We start from the raw sequence: 25957 nt of genomic DNA, 5'->3' as shown, positions 1-25957 counted from the left end.
GGAGCACTCCAATTAAAGACATTTGATGCAGCATTGTTTTGTTTATTGAATTGGCAATGTATTGTTCTGTTCGTGAGACAGGAATACGAAATTAACCCGTTAAAGGCCCACTGTCCACCCTCCGGTCGAAAATATTTTCTTCCCCGGTGACTGTGAGACTTCGCCCCTGGAACGCAAGGCCGCAAAATGTTTTTGAAAACAGTAACTAATAACGCAGTTACAGCCACCGCAATCACCCGATTCTATCCTGCCACTCTCCTTCCGTTCCCTCGCAAAGGTTTTTCACTCTCCTGCCCGAGGTCGTCTAGCCTCCGCAATACAAATTCCCCTTCCTCCTCCGCGTTTGGCGGGAGGTGGGGCGTGGCTCTCCGCGAGCGCGAAAAATAAAAAAAAAACGGTCGAGGGAGCGCGCGCCGCTGGATTCAGTCTGGCCGTGGCGGGGGAAAAGCGCGCTGCGAGCGGTAGACACCCATCCTTCTCCCATCAGTCAGCGAGACGGGCCAATGGACGTCATTCCCGGTACGTACGTCATTATCGGGGCCCGTCGGGCCAGCGCAGGAAGCGGTGAAGCTGGCTTCTCAAAGGAGAGCATGAGAGAGCTTTGAATTGTATTTTCGATGCTTTGCGGCGCGCGTGTCGCTGTATAATTTTGCACAGACTATCTCCGGTACCTGATCGAAACACTGGGCTCTTTTTCTTAAAAGGGCCTTCCCTGGACAGTGGCCCTTTAAGCGTGCAAAGTTCTGTTTCCATTATACGTAAAAATGTCGTTTTACATAATTTCTGTGACGGCTGGAGTTGACGATTTCTTCCACCTGAAACCATGTTGACATAATATTTTAATGAAGGAGACAAGAATTAACGAAAAAACAACCAGCGCCGCAAGGTACATGCAAGGTCGGCTTCATCTTGGTAAGTTGAACCAGTGGTATCAAATTGGTCGAGACGGCCTTGTGCCCTGTCACGAATGCACGCAAAAAGTGCAAAAGTGCCTCAGGGCTTCAGACCAGAAATTTGCTTGTAGGCAATTTTTTTTCTACGCATGCACCATACTCTTGTACATGCACAGACCACAAGGTGACAGCTCAGAAAATGTCATGTAGGCATCACAGATTTCTTCAGGAGAGCTCACTTAATTCTTAGGAGATGCAGCTCATGCTGCAAAACACACTTATCATCATTCAGTAGTGAACGGCTGTGTAGTCGTGCATTGGAGATCTGCCGGAGTAAACATTAAGTAAAGTCACCGCGGTTTACTTACAAAAGTGGCCATTGGTGGCTTAGCTGTATTTTAGTTTCCATACTTTTGTAATCTATAAAACTTCTACCATAGAAAAAGCCTGTGTTTCATTATTAGAACACAGCAATTTATTGGTATAGACCAAGTTCATTTTGCCCTCCCTATTCCCTTAAGTTGTTCTCATTTGGATGTGGATATTTCAAGAAAGCTGTGCATACAGCACAGGCAGATGATAAGGGGGGAGGGGAAGAAACCGTAATGACATTCATGGTGAGCTTTATCATATTGATCGCATTTATATGCTGTGAGCAAGAACGTTCTGATACATTCTAGCAATGCAAGGAGGAGAAAGCTGTCTTATTGAAAGGTCAGGACACTGATTGTGGGAAGGTGCTGCTGAGAGGTTTGTGATGGGCAGAGCCTGTTTAATTCAATAGCAAGCCTCACTGCACCATAATTACAATATGACATGAGCGGCCAACATTTTTAAGTTGCGCTGACATATTCATGCGTTGTATGCATGCACAGTGTACGTCATTTTTGGTTGCTGAGTGGGCTTACACATATTTTTGATGTGATACCCAAAATGTGAGCTCTTTTTTTTTTTTGCCTTCTCTCGTGCAGATGTCCGTGCTTAGGCCATACATGACCACCTCTCTTGCATATGCTCTGGTCGACGGCTGGCAGAGATGCCCGTTTAGGTAACTTTTGGGTCGTCGAACATCGGACCTTCACATTTGGATGAATCCACCGTCAGCGGGTTACAGGAGAATGATTATCTCCTTGCTCCTTCAGGAGAGAAAGCTAGCACATCTAATCTGACCCCTTTCCTGGCACCTACACGCCCTTTTTTTTGTTGACCAAAGGTGTGGCCGTATATATGAAATAAATAATTGAAGCAAAAAATAAATCTCGGCAATCTGCAAAATATGCTTGCACATTTTTTGCCATTACATTTAACCTAGCGAACACATTTCGTGACATTATGTGAATTGCAATGCATGTCTGCTAATTATTGCGATTGCTGTATGTGCTGTACCAGTGTACCTGGGCAGCTGTTTTCCCTCTTTGTGGTGAAGTTGCCAGTCTTCTCTTGGAGCAAAGACTGTGTTACCTCAGAATATTTTCTCGCATGCATCAGTGCATACTTTGCTTGAATGCTTCAGTGCACCCTTTTAAAGGGACACTGAGGACAACTCCATTGAGTCATTGGTCTCAGTAAATATTTGATTATTTCTCTCATTATGGCTGTGTTGTCTGGCAGCAATTGTGGCATATAGTATCTATTGGTGAGAAAATTAAAATTGGAAGCCTTCCCATGAGTCGATTCATGATGACCTTGCTGAAAAGGATGTGTCACTGCCACATTAGAGGGGCTCATGACACAATATATCTTGCAGTAATCTGAACCAAAACTTCTGTGTGGAAGCATGCATTTTACTTGCAAAATTGGCCGGCAATGGCAGTATTTTTCTTCTGTTTCTTGGTCTTTCCATCCTTTTAAAAACTCTGCTTTCATTTTAAGTGGTCTCTTTAATGGTTTGTGGGGTTTAATGTCCCAAAGCGACTCGTGTGGTATCTTTAAGGTGGCGGTTCTACGGTCGCCATCTTGGAAGTAGTTCAGATTCTGCCACCAGGCTACGCCACTAATCCATGACTGAGGAATTGAGTACCCAGCCACTCAGCCCTCTCGACTTGAGCTGCCTGAACGCTTTTCTTGTGTTGCTGCGTGGACTTTCAAAGATTTTTGCGGCTCCACAGCAGTGTCCAGGCAGAGAAGGGGAGGATTTTTGTCCCCGTCCTGCGCAGCATGGGCTGCCCCATTGAACTCCCCTCTTCAACCCACCGCACCACTACTTCGAACAATACGCGCCCTGACAATTGGACAAGAGGCTTCCCTCTCTTGCCTATACTTCGTCTCACAAGATGTTTGCAGCACAGCGAAAAGCAGAGGCACCCCAGCCGGTCCAACCAGGATCACGCGTACAATAGGCAGTTGTGCTTCTAAGCGCCTCTCGCCCCCCCAAATTGGCGGGGGTGAGAGTAGGAGCACAATTCTCTATTATAGTGCGCACAGGCTAGAGGCACTTAGGAGCACAATTGAAAGGGCTCCTCTGCCTTTCGCAGTGCTGCAGATATCTTGTGAGACGAAGTATAGTTTCCGCTGTAGAGCCACGAACATTGCTCCTACCCGCCGAGCGTGAGGGGGTTGGACTGGACTGCAGTAGGCTAGCTTGACTGAACACAAATAAAACAGGGTGTCAACATGATTGCACAGTGCAATCTTAGTACGAGTGAAAAGGAAAAGCGAATGGCACTATTTCTGCACACTTCGTCAATGAACCTTAGTTGAAGTCGGCGCCTGTCTTGTGTTCTTTTGATCCTCGTCTTTTGGGCTGTGCAATCGAGTGATCATTAGCGAGCTTTAGAATACGGCGACCCTATCCGTAAGTGGGATAGAGTAATAGCGGAGCGTGCGCGCTATAATAGAGAATTGTGCTCCTACTGTCACCCGCGCTATTGCCCTGTCCCCCTAAGCGGTAGGGGTACCATATTGTAAACCTCCCTATTGTTGATGCCATAGATATAGTAAGGATCGGAACACTCCTTGACTGTAGTGGAAGCTGTCAGCTCTTGCGGTCACCAGAAATTTGCTTTATCAAACGTGATTACAAATATGATAATATAGCTATAATTAGCTGAACTTCAGTCAACAGTCGCCCTTGTTTATTTTTTGTTCGTGCTTGTCCAATCTTGGAAACTAGAGCTGGTAAGTTACAATGTGCAAATAAGTGAATGATTGCCAATTTTTTCCTTTTGAGATGAATCGATATTCCGAAATAGATGTGAAATCCACCAAGAGGCTATGTATCGCGCAGGAGGCCGGCATGCATTCATGCTCTCTTCGGCACTGAGGAGGCGCATTCACACTAAACTATGTGGGAAATGGGGGAAGGGGAGAAGGGGTTGTAAAGGAAGGTTGTCAGAAGAAAGGATCTAACGGGGACAGTTTTTTAGGCGCTTATGGCGGCCACTTCCCCACTCCCAGTTGGATGCTCCACAGTCTTCATTTTATTTATTCGCTCGCGCGCGTGTGCGCGTGCGTGCGTGTGTGTGTGTGTGTGTGTGTGTGTGTGTGTGTGTGTGTGTGTGTGTGTGTGTGTGTGTGTGTGTGTGTGTGTGTGTGTGTGTGTGTGTGTGTGTGTGTGTGTGTGTGTGTGTGTGTGTGTGTGTGTGTGTGTGTGTGTGTGTGTGTGTGTGTGTGTGTGTGTGTGTGTGTGTGTGTGTGTGTGTGTGTGTGTGTGTGTGTGTGTGTGTGTGTGTGTGTGTGTGTGTGTGTGTGTGTGTGTGTGTGTGTGTGTGTGTGTGTGTGTGTGTGTGTGTGTGTGTGTGTGTGTGTGTGTGTGTGTGTGTGTGTGTGTGTGTGTGTGTGTGTGTGTGTGTGTGTGTGTGTGTGTGTGTGTGTGTGTGTGTGTGTGTGTGTGTGTGTGTGTGTGTGTGTGTGTGTGTGTGTGTGTGTGTGTGTGTGTGTGTGTGTGTGTGTGTGTGTGTGTGTGTGTGTGTGTGTGTGTGTGTGTGTGTGTGTGTGTGTGTGTGTGTGTGTGTGTGCAATTAAAGGAACACAGTATTTTCAGGCAATTAGAATAAAATTTTAACAATCAATCCCCTAGAAACATTTTTCTCCTGCAGAATTTCACTCGACACTGAAATCTGATGTGAAAAGTAGCATGCTATGGAAGACGCTGACCTGTCTTGCTGCAGCTTCCCGTGATGATGTATGCGCTTTCTGAACCAATATATTGGGTGGACTACTGTAGCTTGTAGCCTACTTTATTGTACTCATTTTACAGGGCGCACACACGTATGCAACAAGTATACTTTAGTGTTGAGCCCGCCTTTTGGCATCATGTGTTGGTAGTAAATAATTTCGTGATGTGGCACTTGTACATTCACACATTTGCAACATAATAATCAGAGCCCAATTTTTACTCCATGCAAGAGCGCCCATGCTTACCAAATGTTTTCCTGCAAATGCCAAACGATTAGACGCATCGATCAGATCGCGTTCGGTCAGATTTGGCATGTGCTATAATTTGTGAATTTGTCCATACCAATGCAGTACAGCGGTTTTGCTTCATGTGGTCAAACGGAAGCACGTTCTTTGTATGCTTCGAAATTCTCACACGCTTCTATGTCACTTTTGCTAACATGATCGGATACCTTTCAGAGCACAGGAAGTCGAGTTGCTTCAAACAAGGTTCAAATATAAAGTCAATAAATTGGGCGTTGAGACGGCGGGTGAGTGGACGCCTGGCTGACACGGTATCTACCTTACTCGAGATAAGGGCCCCATTCTTTTGGAAACGCTCTGCCTGCCGACGGGCTTTTAGAGCGTTAGCTCTGTTGCTCACTTGCGCGAGTGGCGCGTTTTTCTAAGAATCGTAAACAGAGCCATCACCATAGCAACATCGCCGTCTTCACTGTGCCCAGGCAAACTAGACCGAACTCTCCAAGCCCCCGGCCACAGCGGCAAAGCGCGGTAGCAGGCGATGCTAGGCAAGTATAGCATTATAGCAAAATGAACGCCAAACCAGCTTCCCTGCCGAATGCATCAACGGTTTACCCTATACGCCGTAATGCTTCGGACAATCCGCGGTATATCCCCCTCCAAGAAGCGGAATTACCTGGGAAGAGGACGGGACATCATGCACGTATAAAATAAATAAAGTAAGCGCAAATAAAAACATCAAACGGGAAACCAATTCAGTGTTTTCATATATATATATATATATATATATATATATATATATATATATAGGGCCATTGATCAAGTCAAAGTATTTGAAGAAGATATAAACGAATGCTTTTTGTCTGGTTTCTCGAACAAGGAAGCTGTAGGGCTGCCGAAACGATAGTACGTTTTCATGAAACTGACTTGGTCAGTGAGCCTGTATATTTTTTTATGCCACCACCTGATCAGACTGCATTTCGTCGAACTCTTGATTACAGTGGTTTCTCTCATTTGAGCTAAGCTCGACATTCGGTTGCGTTGAGCCTCATCATTTTTTTTTAATTTGTAGTGAGGGGAATGACGGAAATGCAGTGGCAAAACCCGATTCAACATCACATTTTTGTATTGGAGAAGCTTCACATGGCTGTTTCCTACTTGCCCATTCACCGAAAACATCCCCGGCAGCTACTGCGGCACCTTTACTATCATCACCGGAACGCAACATTCGGAAAAAAAAAAGGAAAGAAAAAAAAAACATGACTGAAACGCTGGTGATTATTTTCGGCTGCCAACTATATCATTTTTTCTCCTTTTTTTTGGAGCCTGCACTGCTTGCGCTATATAGGAACTTCAGTGGGAAGGTTGAAGAGGCATGCTTGTGCATGTTCAGGTTTTCAAGTTGTACTTGGCAGACTGTCGAAACATTTTATCTGTACCAGTAAAGTGGCAGAGGGTACAAGTATTCGTGCAATTTCTCCTAGGGAGACGCTCTTTGAAATTATATTATATTATATTTATGCAGTGTTATAGTTCCGTGCCCTACTATTCATTTTATCGTAGAAAGGGGAAGATATTTTTCCTTCTTGCCACTGGAAAAAAAAAGTCTAAATTCCACATCCTCACAATATATGCTAACACCGCGAACATCTGAAGATAGCTTTGTGGCGGAGCTAAGACGAGGAATAACCAGCTCCGACAGCGTTCGGGTTCGAACTGTCTTTTTTTTTTTTTTTTTGCTGCTTTCACAGAGACGCTTAGTGCCAAATTCTTCTTTGTCCAGCGCCGTTCCGTTGTTTGTGATAAAAGCGCGGCGCGAGGGGCGCTACAAGACTACAAAACAAAACAAGAAAAAAAATTTCAATATCTCCGCCACGATTATATCTTGCTGAGTAAGTAGAGTAAGTAAGTAGCGCGAGAGCCTTAGCTGGCAACGTTTCGGCACACAAACAGTATGACATACTTAATTCGAGGCGATAAATAAATCTCAAAGCAAGCAAGTGTACATTTGTCAAGGGACCATTTTCAAGTAGCGCTACTGCGCATGCGCGAAGCACCTGAGTGCGCGAAGCACGTGCACCTCAGTTCGACCCGACCACTCGACCCGACTCGCCAGTGTTTACCTCTCTCGCCCGATGGAAAGGAAGGGGCAAAGGGTAAACGTTGTAGAAGCACAATACCTTCTCGTAAATACCCCTCGATTCAGGGTGTTTGTGGCGCCATCCTCGTAATTTCTCTGAACTGCGACATTTTAGTGCACATGAAATTTCATAGATGGCGCTACCTACTACGTTTATCACACGTGGCTCTGTTATTTTACTATTATTTGACTTTGTAGTTGATAATTGTTACCGGTTGAATAAGGTAACGAAAGCCCGAACCTTTAAGTTATATTCGCCAGAAACAAACAAGCCATGGAGCATTTCAATCATGCTTAAAATATTTCATGAAGAGCTCGCGCGCTTCAAGTGAACCACGAAAAAATTAGCTGAAATCATCCTGACAGTGCACATTCCTCGAGAGTCGTAGAACAAAACCGATGCTTATCCTCTGACAGCGAGGTGCAAAGTTTTTCCACGCGAAATTTCAGCACAGATAAGAGCTTATTACTTGAACAGTTTAGCATATACTTTAAGCCATTTTGCAAAAAACGCAAAGTTTGATCACAAATAACTTTTACACTAAATGAAGTAGACAGATGATATTTTCAGGAAAAAGCGAACTATGTACGACCTCCAACTGCGCAAAAAATCTCCGCAGCAGAATGCGTATCTTGAAAGTTATTGTATGTATAATTACCTGTTTTATACACTTTTCACAGGCGCGTGGCTAATAAACTATGCGATACACAGTAATAAAAATGCTTAACTTTGTTCATTAACATCTAATATCAAAACATCTCAAACGGTGTTTTCCTAGGTGCAAAAGATTTTGCACAATTTTGTTTTTCCCGAGACAAGTAGAGCTGAAAAGCCGTTTCTTACCTTTGTGTTCTCCTTTACAGCTTAAACATCGGTGCAGCTATTTATAAATCAAATGCACCATTAGAAAGGAGAGGAAATAAACTTTACAAATATATTAAAGTCATATTTATAAACTAAACTAGTGAGGCGCAGTAGGCGTATGAATATCGCCAAAAATGTCGTCTCTTCACCGCTGGAGTGGGACCGCCACCTTAAGATTAGAACACTCTATCTTAGCGATACAGGAAAACTGCTTTCCATCCTTCTTAGTGTCCCTTCAAAGGAATCCGACAATAAAACACAATTCACAATTAGTATTTCAATATATATTGCCATTTGCCTACTTTTTGCCTGTGGCTACTTGGAGCTTGTTTTACTTCACAAAAGGAGCTTTGTTTTACAAAATAAATACTGAGTAAATTTCACTGGATGACTAATTAACCATACTAATTAACAACTCCCTGAACATCTCAAATGTGTTTCGTCAGCACTTCATTACTTCTGGGCTGCCATGAATGGCAGCTATGGGATGTGGATTTTATGGTAGGCAACCACCTTGGCAGGAATGTTGCTTTGTGAGCTGCGTCGATTGGTGTCTACCCAAGACTTGGACATCACTTAGGAATATACACAGTCGGCAGTAGGACGGTGTACATCGGACCTGTGTTGGCAGTCACTTTTTCAGAATTGCAGCGTTGGAACCAAGGACCATATGGCATTACGTTGGCCTGCATGTATGATAACACAACATAAACAGGACATAACTCTGCCTAACTGACAGGATTAAAATCTCCATGCATGCCTTGTGCGCAACACATCACTAAAGGCAACAAGCACTGTTTTCCATGTCAGCAACAGCAATAGTTCTAGCAAAACTACTTTCACTGTGTAGTGTTTAATATCTTTAACAGTGCAAATTTACGCAGTTTTGTTACTCTTGCAATGATTTATGTCCATATACCTTTTTATCCCATAGCTGCAGTTGGCTATCATGACATATGTAGTATTTTGTGACCAACCGAGGGTATTGTATGACCTGAAATTGAGATGAATGTGTGTATTTTGACACTACACAACCAATATGCAGTCCGCGATAAATGTTTCGTCTTGCGCTGGCAAGCAGACTGCTTAAATCTTTGAAGATGCAACGCATCATTAGCATGATTGTGTGAAACAATATGAAGGGATATCAGTCCATATCATTGCAGCTTTCACAGCTGGCCTGTTTTCCCTAAGGCAGAGGAAATAATTACTTGGCAAACTTTGTTTTTGGTGCATGCTGCAACTAGTTGCAAGGGCAATGACTGGACAAAGATGAAATCACGAACGCAGCACTGTTTATTTATTGTTTTGACACTAGTCTACATGCTTGTCTACAATGATAAGCACAACAGGGCAGGTAGAAATAACATCGATCGAATAGGACGTCGTGGGATGTTTTCTGAGACAAAAAAATAAAAAATACAGGAATTCGATACAACAAGAACTGTCTAGAGCTAGAGCAGCTGGAAGATAAATACTGTGCAAAAATACCAGGACTTTCACAGCTTGCGCTTCGAGCCTTCAACTTTAGGAGCAAAACTAGAGGCAGGACTGCGTCGGGAGACGTGGAGAGCATTTTTTCTTTGCGAGGGCGATCTAGCTCCCGACACTCCTAAGTACAGAAGTTTACTTGAAAATATACCTGGGTTCCACGATTGCATGACTAGCCCAGCAGGCGGGCAGCGAGTCGCTTGAGAGCTGTGATGAATAGCTGGCCTTCCCGGTTGAGGTTCTATTTCCCGGTTAGTACCGGGCTGGCTACTGTACCGGAGCTTCATAATAGATTAGCTGTGCCAAGCTGCCTGCATCAATTGGACACCGAATTTCTGTTTGTACATCCGATAAAGGCAACGAAAATGGCAAAACAATTGCCCTGCGGATACACTAACCAACCTCTTGAAATCCAGAATAGAGAGGCAATTTCGTACAAATTACAGGCTCCAACCGGCCTTTTTATACTGGTATTTCGAGGTGATTAAAGTTTACCACTGCTACTAAATAGTGGTAAGTCCAGGACAACGATAAAAATGAAAGCGAGATTCCATTCAAGCACTCGATCGGAGACGAGTTTTTCGCATCCCATGTGTTGCGCTGCTTGCGCTGTACACCTCAGTCCGAATTGTATACGTACTTCCGGATGATCCAAAGGCAGTGACTGATATAAATTTCGGGAAATGCAAGTAAGTATGTACATGGAATATGCTTACCACACCAGTTACTTGCAACATACTGCAGGCATGTTCCATCGACAAGGGTGGGCTGACACGCTTTGCAGAACTAGCGTCGCAGAGTCCACAGGTCGGAGACGGTGCTATCTGTAACTAAGAGAACGCATGGGAATATCACAGCATGCCGCTTGACGAACAGCAGTACGCCAGGCTGAAGCTCAAGGAGTATTATAACAAGTGGAAAGGAACACGGCCACACACGGCCACTGGGCTACGATATTCAAACTACGATGCCAAGAAACCCGTCCGCCACCATCGTCACAGTCAAGTCCGGCTTGCGAGCGATCACGGAGCCGGCGACACTGGCGACCAGCTATCGGCTTTCGGCCTATCGCTAGAAACAGCGACGTGAAGCGGCAGACATTTTACAAACAAAACATAAAACAAGTTTTACGTCACGTCCGGCAAGTTATTCCTCCTCACCTCTTTCAGCTGGCGCATGCGCAGAAGCGACGGAGCATTCCAATAAAGAAGGTCTAGTGCGGAGGGAGTGCTCAAGATTTGCTGTGTCGTTTACTTGGCTCAATCAGCCGCTTTTGCACCTTAAAAGCTACGCCTCAATTATGAACATACAAGTTACAATATATATATATATATATATATATATATATATATATATATATATACATATATATATATATATATATATATATATATATATATATATATATATATATATATATATATATATATATATATATATATATATATAGCCCTCGCTCTTGATCACGTTCTACGTGACGCTGGCGGTAACAAAGGACGTTCCACGTCCGCCGCTTTGGCTGAGGGTGGCGCTGGTGGACACTCTCAAGGTTCGTATACAGACAACATAAATACCCAAGCAAGTAGCAGGGGGGACAGCGGCCGATGTAGCTCAGTTGGTAGAGCACCGGACGCGATATTCGGAGGTCGTGGGTTCGGCTCCCACCATCGGCACGTTGTTTTTTCTTCTACTTTGTGTTTAATTATCTTTCCCCTAAACAGATTACACTACTAATTTCTGTGATTATCCAAGTAAACATTAAAAAAAAAAAGATACATAAAGTACCATCCCCAACGCTTTCTTTGGCCTCGCCGACTGTTGGCTTCTTTCCTTCATGTATTATAACGAGCACCCTCATTTCCCCTTAATTGATCTGCTTGTAGCTTACGAGGGTCTCGGTTCTGGCAGTCTTGAAGCCATAGGTAGCGTAAGAGGGTTCTAGCACAGCTTTCGCCCTCGCTCTTGATCACGTTCTACGTGACGCTGGCGGTAACAAAGGACGTTCCACGTCCGCCGCTTTGGCTGAGGGTGGCGCTGGTGGACACTCTCAAGGTTCGTATACAGACAACATAAATACCCAAGCAAGTAGCAGGGGGGACAGCGGCCGATGTAGCTCAGTTGGTAGAGCACCGGACGCGATATTCGGAGGTCGTGGGTTCGGCTCCCACCATCGGCACGTTGTTTTTTCTTCTACTTTGTGTTTAATTATCTTTCCCCTAAACAGATTACACTACTAATTTCTGTGATTATCCAAGTAAACATTAAAAAAAAAAAAAGATACATAAAGTACCATCCCCAACGCTTTCTTTGGCCTCGCCGACTGTTGGCTTCTTTCCTTCATGTATTATAACGAGCACCCTCATTTCCCCTTAATTGATCTGCTTGTAGCTTACGAGGGTCTCGGTTCTGGCAGTCTTGAAGCCATAGGTAGCGTAAGAGGGTTCTAGCACAGCTTTCGCCCTCGCTCTTGATCACGTTCTACGTGACGCTGGCGGTAACAAAGGACGTTCCACGTCCGCCGCTTTGGCTGAGGGTGGCGCTGGTGGACACTCTCAAGGTTCGTATACAGACAACATAAATACCCAAGCAAGTAGCAGGGGGGACAGCGGCCGATGTAGCTCAGTTGGTAGAGCCCCGGACGCGATATTCGGAGGTCGTGGGTTCGGCTCCCACCATCGGCACGTTGTTTTTTCTTCTACTTTGTGTTTAATTATCTTTCCCCTAAACAGATTACACTACTAATTTCTGTGATTATCCAAGTAAACATTAAAAAAAAAAAAAAAAAAAAAAAGATACATAAAGTACCATCCCCAACGCTTTCTTTGGCCTCGCCGACTGTTGGCTTCTTTCCTTCATATATATATATATATATATATATATATATATATATATATATATATATATATATATATATATATATATATATATATATATATATATATATGCAGATCAATTAAGGGGAAATGAGGGTGCTCGTTATAATACATGAAGGAAAGAAGCCAACAGTCGGCGAGGCCAAAGAAAGCGTTGGGGATGGTACTTTTGTCTTTTTTTTTAATGTTTACTTGGATAATCACAGAAATTAGTAGTGTAATCTGTTTAGGGGAAAGATAATTAAACACAAAGTAGAAGAAAAAACAACGTGCCGATGGTGGGAGCCGAACCCACGATCTCCGAATATCGCGTCCGGTGCTCTACCAACTGAGCTACATCGGCCGCTGTTCCCCCTGCTACTTGCTTGGGTATTTATGTTGTCTGTATACGAACCTTGAGAGTGTTCACCAGCGCCACCCTCAGCCAAAGCGGCGAACGTGGAACGTCCTTTGTTACCGCCAGCGTCACGTAGAACGTGATCAAGAGCGAGGGCGAAAGCTGTGCTAGAACCCTCTTACGCTACCTATGGCTTCAAGACTGCCAGAACCGAGACCCTCGTAAGCTACAAGCAGATCAATTAAGGGGAAATGAGGGTGCTCGTTATAATACATGAAGGAAAGAAGCCAACAGTCGGCGAGGCCAAAGAAAGCGTTGGGGATGGTACTTTTGTCTTTTTTTTTAATGTTTACTTGGATAATCACAGAAATTAGTAGTGTAATCTGTTTAGGGGAAAGATAATTAAACACAAAGTAGAAGAAAAAACAACGTGCCGATGGTGGGAGCCGAACCCACGACCTCCGAATATCGCGTCCGGTGCTCTACCAACTGAGCTACATCGGCCGCTGTTCCCCCTGCTACTTGCTTGGGTATTTATGTTGTCTGTATACGAACCTTGAGAGTGTTCACCAGCGCCACCCTCAGCCAAAGCGGCGAACGTGGAACGTCCTTTGTTACCGCCAGCGTCACGTAGAACGTGATCAAGAGCGAGGGCGAAAGCTGTGCTAGAACCCTCTTACGCTACCTATGGCTTCAAGACTGCCAGAACCGAGACCCTCGTAAGCTACAAGCAGATCAATTAAGGGGAAATGAGGGTGCTCGTTATAATACATGAAGGAAAGAAGCCAACAGTCGGCGAGGCCAAAGAAAGCGTTGGGGATGGTACTTTTGTCTTTTTTTTTAATGTTTACTTGGATAATCACAGAAATTAGTAGTGTAATCTGTTTAGGGGAAAGATAATTAAACACAAAGTAGAAGAAAAAACAACGTGCCGATGGCGGGAGCCGAACCGGACGCGATATTCGGAGGTCGTGGGTTCGGCTCCCACCATCGGCACGTTGTTTTTTCTTCTACTTTGTGTTTAATTATCTTTCCCCTAAACAGATTACACTACTAATTTCTGTGATTATCCAAGTAAACATTAAAAAAAAAGACAAAAGTACCATCCCCAACGCTTTCTTTGGCCTCGCCGACTGTTGGCTTCTTTCCTTCATGTATTATAACGAGCACCCTCATTTCCCCTTAATTGATCTGCTTGTAGCTTACGAGGGTCTCGGTTCTGGCAGTCTTGAAGCCATAGGTAGCGTAAGAGGGTTCTAGCACAGCTTTCGCCCTCGCTCTTGATCACGTTCTACGTGACGCTGGCGGTAACAAAGGACGTTCCACGTTCGCCGCTTTGGCTGAGGGTGGCGCTGGTGAACACTCTCAAGGTTCGTATACAGACAACATAAATACCCAAGCAAGTAGCAGGGGGAACAGCGGCCGATGTAGCTCAGTTGGTAGAGCACCGGACGCGATATTCGGAGGTCGTGGGTTCGGCTCCCACCATCGGCACGTTGTTTTTTCTTCTACTTTGTGTTTAATTATCTTTCCCCTAAACAGATTACACTACTAATTTCTGTGATTATCCAAGTAAACATTAAAAAAAAGACAAAAGTACCATCCCCAACGCTTTCTTTGGCCTCGCCGACTGTTGGCTTCTTTCCTTCATGTATTATAACGAGCACCCTCATTTCCCCTTAATTGATCTGCTTGTAGCTTACGAGGGTCTCGATTCTGGCAGTCTTGAAGCCATAGGTAGCGTAAGAGGGTTCTAGCACAGCTTTCGCCCTCGCTCTTGATCACGTTCTACGTGACGCTGGCGGTAACAAAGGACGTTCCACGTTCGCCGCTTTGGCTGAGGGTGGCGCTGGTGAACACTCTCAAGGTTCGTATACAGACAACATAAATACCCAAGCAAGTAGCAGGGGGAACAGCGGCCGATGTAGCTCAGTTGGTAGAGCACCGGACGCGATATTCGGAGGTCGTGGGTTCGGCTCCCACCATCGGCACGTTGTTTTTTCTTCTACTTTGTGTTTAATTATCTTTCCCCTAAACAGATTACACTACTAATTTCTGTGATTATCCAAGTAAACATTAAAAAAAAAAAAGACAAAAGTACCATCCCCAACGCTTTCTTTGGCCTCGCCGACTGTTGGCTTCTTTCCTTCATGTATTATAACGAGCACCCTCATTTCCCCTTAATTGATCTGCTTGTAGCTTACGAGGGTCTCGGTTCTGGCAGTCTTGAAGCCATAGGTAGCGTAAGAGGGTTCTAGCACAGCTTTCGCCCTCGCTCTTGATCACGTTCTACGTGACGCTGGCGGTAACAAAGGACGTTCCACGTTCGCCGCTTTGGCTGAGGGTGGCGCTGGTGAACACTCTCAAGGTTCGTATACAGACAACATAAATACCCAAGCAAGTAGCAGGGGGAACAGCGGCCGATGTAGCTCAGTTGGTAGAGCACCGGACGCGATATTCGGAGGTCGTGGGTTCGGCTCCCACCATCGGCACGTTGTTTTTTCTTCTACTTTGTGTTTAATTATCTTTCCCCTAAACAGATTACACTACTAATTTCTGTGATTATCCAAGTAAACATTAAAAAAAAAAGACAAAAGTACCATCCCCAACGCTTTCTTTGGCCTCGCCGACTGTTGGCTTCTTTCCTTCATGTATTATAACGAGCACCCTCATTTCCCCTTAATTGATCTGCTTGTAGCTTACGAGGGTCTCGGTTCTGGCAGTCTTGAAGCCATAGGTAGCGTAAGAGGGTTCTAGCACAGCTTTCGCCCTCGCTCTTGATCACGTTCTACGTGACGCTGGCGGTAACAAAGGACGTTCCACGTTCGCCGCTTTGGCTGAGGGTGGCGCTGGTGAACACTCTCAAGGTTCGTATACAGACAACATAAATACCCAAGCAAGTAGCAGGGGGAACAGCGGCCGATGTAGCTCAGTTGGTAGAGCACCGGACGCGATATTCGGAGGTCGTGGGTTCGGCTCCCACCATCGGCACGTTGTTTTTTCTTCTACTTTGTGTTTAATTATCTTTCCCCTAAACAGATTACACTACTAATTTCTGTGATTATCCAAGTAAACATTAAAAAAAAAAAGACAAAAGTACCATCCCCAATGCTTTCTTTGGCCTCGCCGACTGTTGGCTTCTTTCCTTCATGTATTATAACGAGCACCCTCATTTCCCCTTAATTGATCTGCTTGTAGCTTACGAGGGTCTCGGTTCTGGCAGTCTTGAAGCCATAGGTAGCGTAAGAGGGTTCTAGCACAGCTTTCGCCCTCGCTCTTGATCACGTTCTACGTGACGCTGGCGGTAACAAAGGACGTTCCACGTTCGCCGCTTTGGCTGAGGGTGGCGCTGGTGAACACTCTCAAGGTTCGTATACAGACAACATAAATACCCAAGCAAGTAGCAGGGGGAACAGCGGCCGATGTAGCTCAGTTGGTAGAGCACCGGACGCGATATTCGGAGGTCGTGGGTTCGGCTCCCACCATCGGCACGTTGTTTTTTCTTCTACTTTGTGTTTAATTATCTTTCCCCTAAACAGATTACACTACTAATTTCTGTGATTATCCAAGTAAACATTAAAAAAAAAAGACAAAAGTACCATCCCCAACGCTTTCTTTGGCCTCGCCGACTGTTGGCTTCTTTCCTTCATATATATATATATATATATATATATATATATATATATATATATTGTAACGGATATTGCGCCAAACGTACAGGCAACGCCCTGAGCCTAGAAGACTGCCGAAGTCCAAGAGCGGTCCGAGCAGCGGTCCGAGCAGCGGTCTGAGCGCGGTTCCAGGCAACCAACTTCGTCGTCTACGCCAACTAGCAACCACTTCATCGTCTACGTCAACTAGCCACTGATTGTCTCCGCTTCGTCGTCGACTATAGTTTGTATCACTGCCCCCCTCCTCTGTAGCATCGACTCGATGCGGCGCGGTGCTACTAGGAAGAAGTCAGCGAAAGGGTGCACTAAAGTGCCACAAGGACCCAGCGGCGTTGACGAAAAGTTCAGTCATGCAAGATCATGATAGGGCTTAAGCCGAACCACGTGCACGACTTCAGGACGCTGTGGCCTTCGGGATGGAGCTGAAGCTACGGGAACAACGGCGTAGGTGACTTCACTGATACGGCGAACAATCTCGTAAGGGCCGAAGTATCGGCGTAGTAATTTTTCAGATAGGCCGCGATGACGAACAGGTGTCCAAACCAAGACGAGGTCGCCCGGCTCGTAAGTGACGATTCTTCGGCTGAGGTTATACCGAGCAGCGTCATTCGCCTGTTGTCGGTGGATTCTGAGGCGTGCTAGTTGCCGCGCTTCCTCAGCACGCTGAACAAAGAATATATATATATATATATATATATATATATATATATATATATAGTGATGTATCCGTAAACTAAGTAACATCTTGTATAATTTCACAGCTTTTTCGAAACATCGACGTTTAAGCGCAAGATGCTGTAAAGTTATTTGCTTTTTTCCACTAAAATATTTGAGGCCCCGCATAAGTTGAGTACTCTTGCACGCTTTCATTATAGTGAGGAAGCAAACTCACAATCCCTGCAGCGCGCTGCGAAGAAGCAGACTCGCGACTCGGAAGTCCCTGCGTCGCTTCGAATACCAGCTCTAACCCCGCCAGACCACCGGAAGAAAGAGAACGAAAGCAAAAGACTGCGAACGCACAAAATCTGCGCTCACTCATTCCCCCGGGGAAGGAAAATTCTGTTTACTGCTTGGAGACATGGGGGAGGGGAGAAGACTGTGTTGGAGGAGGAGCCATGGCGTGGACAAAACTAACTGCGGCGAGCGCTGTACAGAAGAAAGCGTGCGTGCTGTTAAGTGCGGACGGCTAGATGCTCTCCCTCCGCCAGCTCGAAGCCGCGCTCCGACGGTCAAGCGCTTTTCTCACTGCCCCAGTAGAATAAAAAAAAAAAAACAAAAAAAAACAAACGTCGACAGGACACGCAGAAGTGACGTAGTAGCCCCACGTCACTTTTGTGTCACGTGATTGCGCGTTTACGATGTGCAAAAATACCCTCCCTTTTGTTTTTAGGGTGGTGCCTACTCCAAAAAGAGCGGCGCGAGTGGCCGCCAGATTTGGTGAGCCAGCCACTCTGGCAGCGGCCGCTAAATTTAGCGGGCCGCCATTTTGTTTCTTACTGCTACTGTATCACTGTGGTAAACTGGCGCAGGAAACGCTATGTTCTGCGATGTTTTTTTACCTTGTTTCTCTTCCGCATCTCTTATAATGAGATGTGTTGCCTGTAATCTGGATAACTTTTGTCTGCAGTTTTGTTCTGTGCTTTTGAATCAAGTCGTCGTGCCGCTTTTTCCTTCTTTATTACCTGTCACGTCAGTACAGAACAAGGAGTTCTTTTTAAGTCTCCTTGGTACAGGGCAAGAAAACCGAAAACAAGAAAAATTTTTGTTTTATAACTTAATAGACACACTGGTAATAGAAGATGTAAGCAATGTTGCACAAAAAACTCTCACGTAAAAAAAGAAAAAAAATCACCATGCTCGAACCGATCGAACGAAGACTAAATTTTGTTTACGAGTTTTCGTGTAACAACAGCCGAAGCGTAGTTTTTAGAATGTCTGTATATGCTTTTGTTTCCAGCTGTGGAATTGAGTCCGCAATAAAGAAAAAAAAAAGTCGTTGTGACGCAGTCCTTAGGGTTTTTTTTCTTTCTACTTTCATTGAGTCTGCATGTTCTGTTATTTCAAAGCAGCCCCCGATTATTTCCGATTACATCGAACTAGCTGCATGCACTTTCGTGGAAAAATAGAGCGCTGGAAGAAACTTACCAGATGCTCTCTTCCCGGCTCTATACCTTCACTTGCTCTCGCGATGTGTGACGTAGGTGTACTGCTGAACGTCAACCGAAGCACGTAGTGACAACTGAACACAACAAGCAGAAGAAACACAAGCAGCGACTATTGCGACGGTCTGGCTGACGACGGCGATAGCGCCGTGCGCACGGACCGACGGGAGAAACAAAATGGCGACTGCATATGTTAGCAACACTTGTTTTTGGCGGCAATCTAGCGGGCGGCGGCATTGACCCTTATAAAGGCTGGCACCACCCTAAAGAAGGGCGTTTGAATCGAGGCTCCCTATACCCGGCACCGCCCGGGCGTCCTCTGTGCGCCGTTTTATTGCGAAAGCAATACTGCGCCAGGTTTTGGTCCGTCGCGTAGTCCGTGGCCGCAGTCACGAATGACCTTGAATAGCCGCGGAGAAGAAGAACGCTCGGTCACAGCAGCTAATGCTTTCGCTCCATATTCGGTTCAACAGCGTTGAACCCTTCTCATCATTTTTACGCAGAGTTTTAAACATGATCGAATGGGACTGCGGCGTGATAACTGCATGTGTGCTCGTACGTGATGAGCACTTTAACGTGTGCGCGCCTTTAGTGTGAGTTCAGTTTGTCAACGGGCGGTCCCCTGTATCTGGTGGGTTTAGTTTGGTTTATGGGGTTAAACGTCCCAAAGCGACTCAGGCTATGGAGAAGCCGCAACGGAGGGCTCCGGAGATTTCAGCAACCTGGGGTTCTTCAACGTGCACTGACATCGCACTGCACACTGGCGCCTTGCTTTTCCCCTCCATCGAAAAGCGGCCGCCGCAGCCGGGATTCTATCCCGCATTTGGGCAGCGTAGTCGGGCACCCTACCCACTGCACCATCATGGTGGGGTGTTCCCTATATCTGCCTTAACGCGTGACTGATATTTCATTAAAGGGGTATAGACACTTAAAACTTTGGGTTCATATTTTATCCTTTGTAACGGTGCTTAAGACACTACTGTAAACGAATTACTACGTGACATTCGCCTATTATCGCTGAGTATCCTATAATCGAATTTCTTTCTCACCTGTTTTGGTTTGTGTTTCAGTAGCCGACGATGGCTGTGATGTCAGTCAAGTCTAGTCATGTGAGGGATGAAAAAATGGCAATATAATCGTTCCTTTGTCGTTTGAATTCACTACAACGTCAAAGCCAGCCTTCCTCAAGAGCAGTAGTCACAAAAAGTGACTAGTCAGTGGCTATACTGCTGCTCTTACATGCCATGCACGCGAGCTCGACTTGAGTGCGACGTCACAGCCACCTCTTGGCTGCTGAAACTGAAACCAAAACTGCTGAGGAAAGAAAACTCTATTATAAATTATTTAGCAGTTGTAGGCGAAAACAACGTGGCAATCCATACAAAGGAATGTCTTAGGTCTCATTAACAACAATAACAAGAAGAGAAATGAAACAAAAATTTGGTGTCTGTAATTCTTTAGAATATCTTTGAACCAGTAATTCTGCGTAGCATACATTATGATACAAATGTATAACGTAAAGTGCTGTTTATTAATAGGTAATAACCTATGTTGGTGAGGCCGAACAGGGGACGCAAAATGTGGGCGCGAAAAATGTAGCCATGAATCTTAGTGCGGTGTAGTAGAGGTGCATGTCCACAGTGAAAGTGAGATACTGCACCTTTCGTTTCCTGTAAACTAATCACTAATGCAAGATCATGCATTAGTAGGCTGTGTAAAATATAATAATTAGTTATGATTGTTGTTAATAATGATAATTATAGACGATAATTCGGGATATTGACAAATAAAAGGAGTAAAAATAAATCAAATAACGAAAAGAAATAAGGGAGCATCAAAACAAAATAAAAATAACCCATTCAAAAGTAAAAGGTAAAAATAAAAAAAAAATGAGAAGGGTTCAACGCTGCTAAACCGAATATGGAGCGAAAGCATTAGCTGCGGGTGAAAAAATATTTTGAAGCTAGCACCTCAGCTTCGTCAAATCCTTTCCTAAAGTTGCAATTCAGCGATACAGTTCTTTGAACACTGAATACACTTTAGTGCTATATGATGATGCAAAGAATCTGAACAAGCATTTAAAGGCCCACTGTCCACCCTCCGGTCGAAAATATTTTCTTCCGCGGTAACTGTGAGACTTCGCCCCTAGAACGCAAGGCCGCAAAATGTTTTTGAAAAGAGTAACTAATAACGCAGTTACAGCCACCGCAATCACCCGATTCTATCCTCCCCCTCTCCTTCCGTTCCCTCACAAAGGTTTTTCACTCTCCTGCCCGAGGTCGTCTAGCCTCCGCAAGACAAATTCCCTTCCTCCTCCGCGTTTGACGGGAGGTGGGGCGTGGCACTCCGCGGGCGCGGGCAAAAATAAAAAATAAAAAAAGACGGCCGAGGGAGCGCGCGCCGCTGGATTCAGTCTGGCCGTGGCGAGGGAAAAGCGCGCAGCGAGCGGTAGACACCCATCAGGAAACGGGGAAGCTGGCTTCCCAAAGGAGAGCATGAGAGAGCTTTGAATTGTATTTTCGATGCTTTGCGGCGCGCGTGTGACTGTAGCATTTTGCACAGACTATCTCCGGTACCTGATCGAAACACTGGGCGTCTTTGCTTAAAAGGGCCTTCCCTGGACAGTGGCCCTTTAACAAAGCTAATGATAAAATTGTTCAAAACAGCTTACCTGGTGTACTGTCATCATATGAAAGTCTGTCAGCCACAAGCACCGCTAAGTGTTTTTTTTTTTCTTGTTTCACTAGCATGGAGACCAAAAGATCTCAGCCAGGCCCACTGAGTATGTGAGTGGGCCAAGAACAGGTTGGCACTGCATAAAAGAAGAGAAAATCAATAAATTCACGCATTTAGAAAGTGCGATAATGTCAGTTTCAACTAATGTAATTGCATATGGTGCTGGTGCCACACAAAACACTCAGACTTAAGAGATGCAAAGGCCTCCTGGGACCACTTCTGCAAAATCAGCTATCTTGTGCCGCATTTCCCTCTGCAACGACTTAATGATCTTGATTTCTTGAATCAGTGGAAACATTTACATGCACAGAATTATCAGATGACCACAATGTTACTGTGAGCAATGCACTGTAGTGGGGTCTACCTCTTTCGCTATCCATGCTGTGCGATATTGTACTGTATTGTAGCGTTCCATCAGCGGCACCCCAAGTACCTGCCCTGCCTGTTTGTGGAAAGCCACATGACAAGCAGGCGGTAATAAGTACTAAGTGAGACAGATGCACTGTTTTTTTTTTTGCAATTAGTAGTAATTAGAATTTTGAGTACCTGAATCGAGGTACCGGCCGTTCTTGGCTCGAGCTATCACCGGGTTGTTAGCGCGTGCTACTAGCTAGCCTTGAAATTAACGCGTTATTTGTTCATTCGCGTTTTCATTGCGCAAACGCGGCCTATAATTCGGCGCAGATCCGCGCCAACAACCGTACTTTGAGGCTCGCCCTGTGGATGCGCGCGTTAGCGCAGTACTGTGCACGCAACCTGGAATGAGAGGAAACCGAGCTCTCCCCTCCCGGTCCTTCAACGACTGTCTGCGCACGGCCCGTTCAAAAGCGCCAGCGCAGTCGGTAGGAAACAGGCGGAGATCGAGGGGGATGATTCGTCAGCGGGCAGTCGGGCACATCGGGCACGGGTACCGCGGCGCGCGTTTCACCGCACCAAGTCGGCTGCCTTCGAGCCACGCCACGTCGATCACCCGACTTGGAGCTCTCGCCATGATCTCCGTGATAAATTTTGCGCTCTTCTAAAGCACACAATAATGCAGGTGATCGATTCACATTGAAAACAACATGATGGCGCACAACACAAAGAAATATTTTACATGCGGCGTCAATAAGCATTCATTTTGCATAATTCCAAACCTGCCTAAACCCGCATTTCTTGCCTTGCAGTCACCGTGCCACACTTAGAAGCGATTGAGCGAGTACTCAGTAATGTCGCACTCGTGACCGCATGCAACGGGAGTCAAAAGGCTCCCTTCCGCATCGCCCTTCAACGAGTTGCTGAGCACGAGTTACAACGGCGATAGCATTTGTGTACCCCCCCCCCCCCCCCCCCGTTACTCGTTATACAAAAATAACTATTGCTTGAGAACTAACAGAGCTCAGTTCGGAACATGATTAAAATAAAGTTAAGAAACAGCTACTACTCGTGCTTAAAGGGATACTAAAGAGAAAAATGAAGTGGGCTTGCATCTATACAATGCCAGTTCCTGATTACAAAAACAAAAACAAAAAAAAAAACTCTTACTGAAAACAGAGCTGTTACAAGGCAGTAAAGAGGAAAAACAGAAATACAGGTATCGGCGCCACAGCTGAAACGGCCGAGACTCTAAACTAGAAATCACTTGACGAGCAAGGGATCTCGGAGGCTGACAAATGCGAATTGCGTTGCCCGCTTGAATGCGGACGTAGGTTTTGCCTCGAAGATGACAACATGCTTTTATCACACGCAAACGACGGCGAAACGACAGCGTAAATGTTGCAAGGCAAATATAAAAATATACGTGGCGGCGCCCACTTCAGTTTCGGTTATGTTCCGGCTCAGGAACTTCGTACGTGCTCGGATAGTTTCGTTAAAAAAAAAAAAAAGAAGAAAAAAAAATTAGGAGGGACCGCGCGCAGCCTCCGCAAGCCAAGCTCCTGTGACGCCGCTCCCTTATCTCTCTTGCGCGCAATGATTCTTGGGAATTTAGCCAACATAGTGGCCAGACTTAAAAGCAGCTGGGTACATGGTATTCCGTAGTGACTGTGGATGCTCCAGCGGAAAGCTTACCGGAGTGGACTACCGAAAGCTGCGCGTCTCGTTGTAACACATGTTACTTTGTTTACAAATGTTGCATTGTACTCGCGTGTTTATAGGCATACTGGTGAGAACCGCAGGTAGGTTTTTCAACCACAGTTTCGTCAGGAAGGCTACGGATTCGAAATAACGTACGTTGCATGCTGGCTGTATTTGAGGTCTGCGTTTCATAAATGAAGCAGACGATTTTCGTCTCGAACAATACATGCACATACCCTAACAAGCAAGCGTGTCGTTTTTCGAGAAGTGCCCATAACAGGATACTCACCGTTGGAGCGACAGCCTCGGGTGGTATATCCGTCTAGCATCCCGGCAAGCAGCATTTCATATGACAGCTTTTGTTGCTGGGCTAGTTGGTTTGCTTACATGCTTGTGAGACTCGGCGCTTAAAGGCGAATCACAAGAACAAGAAGGACAAAGCGCGAAACACAAAAACACGAAGGACAACTGGACAAAGCGGATCAGCGGCTCGTCCTTCTTGTTCTTAGCTTTGTGCGCTGAGCCCCGCACGTCGCGAAATACACGTGTGTACTAGGGCATCGGCCCGTCTAAAGGTCCAATGTTCCTTCTATCGTCAGCGCGCGCCTCACATTTCTAGCGCAGGCGTCGCATAGCGAAGGCATTCCTCCAGAACGGAGCGTGCGAAACCCCAACCGAAATCAGCTACCGTCTACCGCTTGCTGTGTCACGTGACAGCTAAATTCCCATGATGCTTTCCACTGTATTTTTATGACTAGGCTTCCCTCCCAGCCCGCGGCGCTCCCTTCTTCCTTCATGCTCGACACGCATCTGCGAAGTATTCTCCGCTCCCCATGCGCCAGCAATCACAGTCTCCTCTTGCGTCATAGTGGGCGTCATTCTACCGTACTACGTAGTAGGAGAAAACCAGTTTGAATTCGACCGGCGGGAACAAAAAAAAAAAAAAAGCTTCAACTTCTTATCGCAATATCTCGCGCAATAATTCGATATTTTGCTGCAGCTTATGCGGCGGCAATGTCACGAAATGCCGTTTATTAGATTTTGATAGCATATTTGGGTGTCTTTAGTGTCCCTTTAACTTGTTCTAGCATTGACATTCGTGGCACCATCTTGTTCGCTGGGCGCTCCGAACTTCGTCCATAGGCCACACAAAAGTAAGATCTACGTGATAGCTGTGCAAAGGGCACCAAGCCAAGGCTTTGGCCAAACGGCCAACGTTTAGACTCCGCGCATGTGCGTTGTGCCGCTCCGCCAACTTCGCAAAATAGTTGTGTTTGGTTTCGGCTTGTTTCTCATTATTTCGCGCATTGCAAGGCGCAGCCTCAGCATATTGCATATAAGCAAATACTAGCTACGTATGGAGACAATTTAGGTCAAGAGTGCCTAGGTAATATGCCGAGTAACGGCGCAGTAGCACCCGCCTGCATATCCTCACTAAACTTAAAGGCGATCGAGTGCCGCCGAGTGTGTGACAAGGAATTTGCACGGTGTCTTGTGCCAAAGTAGACCTTTTTTTTTAAGGGGGGGGAGGAGGGGGTCTTTTATAACTTGTGTTCTCTGGCTGTAACAATAGTTCGTAATGGGACTCGTAATGGGACCTTCATAAACCTAATTCTCGTCAGTATTGTTTAAATTCCATCGCGTGGAAATAAATATCTCGGCTAAGTTTAAGTTCCACAGTTTTTAGGTACGAAAGCATATCGCTATGAGAGCCGTAAACATAACAAAGAAATAGGAGTAGATGAGAGTGCCTTTAACATGCGGCCTTTTTATTCTTCGCATGCTTTTATATTTTTTTTTGTTTAATTTGGTGGTTGGAGGAAAAGAAGGCGCAGTGTCTCCATTCTCAGTGGACACCTAAATACCGTAGCAGTCTGGGCGTGTTGGTTATCCTTGATGGAAAAATACAGCGCAGAGAAGGACGAGGACAAAATGAAAACACATAGGACACACGAGCGCTGACTTCAGCGCTCGTGTGTCCTATGTGTCTTCATTTTGTCCTCGTCCGGACACCTAAAGTTGTCAGAGGGGCATATGTCGTTTGTTAAGGCGCAGTGTCTCCATTCTCAGTGGACACCTAAAGTTGTCAGAGGGGCATATGTTGTTTGTTAAGGTGCAGTGTCTCCATTCTCAGTGGACACCTAAAGTTGTCAGAGGGGCATATGTTGTTTGTTAAGGTGCAGTGTCTCCATTCTCAGTGGACACCTGAAGTTGTCAGACGGGCATATGTCGTTTGTTAAGGCGCAGGGTCTCCATTCTCAGTGAACACCTAAAGTTGTCAGAGGGGCATATGTCGTTTGTTAAGGCGCAGTGTCTCCATTCTCAGCGGACACCTAAAGTTATCAGAGGGGCATATGTCGTTTGTTAAGGCGCAGTGT

The sequence above is a fragment of the Amblyomma maculatum genome, chromosome 1, assembly GCF_055883805.1.
Source record: "Amblyomma maculatum isolate TAMU_Amacu chromosome 1, ASM5588380v1, whole genome shotgun sequence".
In the NCBI taxonomy this organism is placed as follows: Eukaryota; Metazoa; Arthropoda; class Arachnida; order Ixodida; family Ixodidae; genus Amblyomma; species Amblyomma maculatum.
The sequence above is the reverse complement of the archived record's forward strand: the minus strand, read 5'-3'. Positions refer to the sequence as shown.